This window comes from Lottia gigantea (genome assembly GCF_000327385.1).
Source record: "Lottia gigantea unplaced genomic scaffold LOTGIsca_309, whole genome shotgun sequence".
NCBI classification, from domain to species: Eukaryota; Metazoa; Mollusca; class Gastropoda; family Lottiidae; genus Lottia; species Lottia gigantea.
The window spans coordinates 59,257-62,448 of record NW_008709025.1 but is presented as its reverse complement, the minus strand read 5'-3'; the positions used below and the strand labels follow the sequence as shown (position 1 = coordinate 62,448).

General features: G+C 32.2%; 1 protein-coding gene across 1 annotated transcript in view; it reads right to left on the bottom strand.

The window, feature by feature from the left end:
- LOTGIDRAFT_175574 (hypothetical protein) overlaps positions 1-3,192 on the bottom strand; it is a gene marked incomplete at both ends in the record, with an annotated part of 8,786 nt that overhangs the window by 813 nt on the left and 4,781 nt on the right. The window lies entirely within an intron of this gene.

The following is a 3,192-nucleotide window of genomic DNA, read 5'->3' as shown; positions in this document are numbered from 1 at the left end:
TACTGGAGTACCAAAACTATCCACAATCTTAGATTCTGTATTACGTCCGCTACCAAAAGTCACTTCGTAAACTAAACTTTCGTTGTTTGCTTCACTGAATAATCCAAATTTTCCAACACCCTCGGCTTTTACCCACACAACTTTGGAGTTTCTGTAATTTAAGTCAGTAAAACCGGTAAAAGGAGAGTAAGGCTTCAGAGATATAATGGCAGCTCGTAGAGGCAAAATCAAGAAACAGAGTCTCAACATGGCGAATTTGTTATATATTTTCATTTTACCCGAGGAAAAAAATTTTCAACCGATACATCTACAGTTCTTGTAGATACGATATGTCCGATCCGTTCACGGTTCTTGTAGATACAATATGTCCGATAAGTTAACAGTTCTTGTAGATACGATATATCCGATAAGTTAACAGTTCTTGTAGATACGATATGTCCGATAAGTTAACAGTTCTTGTAGATACGATATGTCCGATAAGTTAACAGTTCTTGTAGATACGATCTATCCGATACGTTCACAGTTCTTGTAGATACGATATGTCCGATACGTTCACAGTTCTTGTAGATACAATATATCCGATACGTCTATAGATCTTGTAGATTCGATATATCCAATACGCCTACAGTTCTTGTAGATACGATCTATCTAATAGGCCTAAAGTTCTTGTAGATTCGATATATCCGATACGTTCACAGTTCTTGTAGATACGATTTATCCGATACGTTCCCAGTTCTTGTAGATACGATTTATCCGATAAGTTCACAGTTCTTGTAGATACGATATATCTAATACGCCTACAGTTCTTGTAGATACGACGTATGTAATACGTCTACAGTTCTTGTAGATTCGATATATCCAATACGTCTACAGTTCTTGTAGATACGATCTATCCGATGCGTTCACAGTGTTTGTAGATACGATTTATCCACTTTGTTCACAGTTCTTGTAGATCCGATATATCGGATAAGTTCACAGTTCTTGTGGGTCCGATCTATCTGATAGGTAAAGAGTTCTTGTAGATACGATTTATCCTATACGTTCACAGTGTTTGTAGATACGATATATCCAATAAGTCTACAGTTCTTGTAGATACGATCTATCCAATACGTCTACAATTCTTGAAAATACGATCTAACCATACGTTCACAGTGTTTGTAGATACATACACACCTACCGATTTGATATTTCAATTTCGATTTCCTATTTGCAATTTTATAAGATTGTCAAGAAGCCGGAGCGCCCAATAAAAAACTGAATAAGAGGCCCATAATTCTTCTTTTCAGTTTACAGTAATTAAATACACTATTTTACCTATAAGTTGAGATGATTTTGAATTCTGATATGCACAAAGCGATTCATTGCTTGTTTTATATATAAATGTCTATATGATAAAAAATATTTTTGATGGTTGACTAGATTTAACTTGAATCAATGATATGATTGAAATTATGCAAACAATAATCAATAAAGGTTTATTACAGAAACTTGTTATAACAGATAGTATTGAAAGAACTGTTTGTATAGTATTCATTATTCATTATAAACAATATAAAAAATATAAACTTTAATTGGTAAAAATAAATAGTTAAATGGTCTACTTTAAGACGTTTCGGTGTTCGTCCGAATAATAGCTCGATATTTTCTCAAATTTAGCGCTTATATTTACTGCAAAACAGTACTATAAGTACTATATTTCAATTGTGTATATCAACACTTAATATTTTTAAACGTTTTTCACTAATCATTCAGCTTTTTAGATTGATCGTAATAAACAGAGATTGTGTTGTTAAGTTATGACACCATTGATGAATATGTAATCTTATTGGTGAAAAGACGAGTCGCCATTTTTACTTTCCATACACACGTGGATTTAAAGGCTCAAATTTCGACGTTTAGCTGTGAACACTATTACTGTTTAGCTAAGCAAAAAAAATTTCCGTGTCAAGGACCGAGGTGTAATCGGTCAAACGGATAGCAAACGTGTAGGTCTACCTTTAAAGTTTCTACAATAAATTAAATCTAATAACACACCATGTCAGATTTGAGATCAATATATTTTGAAGGCGGTGAGATTTAATTTTAGATCAATGAGATGACTGGTGCATTTTATTTTTTTTTTAAAATAGTTCCGATGACTGAACAATGAATGAAACTAGAACTATAATATTTATAAATGGTATTCAGGGTTTCAGTCATTCGTTTAGCACATTAAATTATTTATTCATTTTTCATTAGAATAATGATTTAAGTTTACTAATTATCGATTATGTTATTCTGGAGTATCATTAAGTTTGTTTTTAATTACTATTTTTGTTTATTTAATTACGATTTTGTTTATTGTTAAACTGTATTCGGTAACCATAATTCTTAAAATATTGAATATTTCTTCAAACAACCACCTTAAAGCAAGACTGGTATCAATAAATAGTATTGTTTTTACTCGTGTTTAAACAGTAGAGATTTTAGGGTGTATCTCAATCATCTTATTCTAGTCAGTTCTACCAACAAACATTCTACTGTGAAAGTTCCGCTGAGGCTCTGCAACACATCATGGTACTGAACGACTGCCATTTTATACCGGCACTAAGTCAAGATTGTCATGTGATCACGTGATTATGGTAATATAAACATCAGAGGCTAGATGTTCCGGACTAAAAGTGTTTGTAAACAAATGTCAATGATACAACAAATTCATAAGATATGTATTCAAAATGATAATACAATGTATCATGTTGGCCATCCAATACACAATATAGCCGTTGTTAGTTATTATCCTCATGAGTTTCTAAATCTATGGACTATAATAATAGAAAAATTACTATCCCTTGACACATCACTGCTAAATAAACAGGCTCGCCCCAGAAGACACGACGACATCGACCATTCATTACAGAGACAGATTCAGCTGGACAGATAACTGCCAGATGTTAATGCAATAACTTCAACCAACCTAAAACTTTATTATTGAGAGTTTACGATAATGATGAAAAATACTAAGTTACAATGCTTCTGACACTAATAATGATAATAATAATAATAATAATAATAATTCTGGCCATGGAGACAATACAATACAAAAAATTTGTTTAAAAATACACAGGTAAATGACCACAATACTATAAATGTACAAGATGCGGCGGGTTCAGATAGTAGGTTATATACGGTGGGATTACCAACTTGTGATTAATT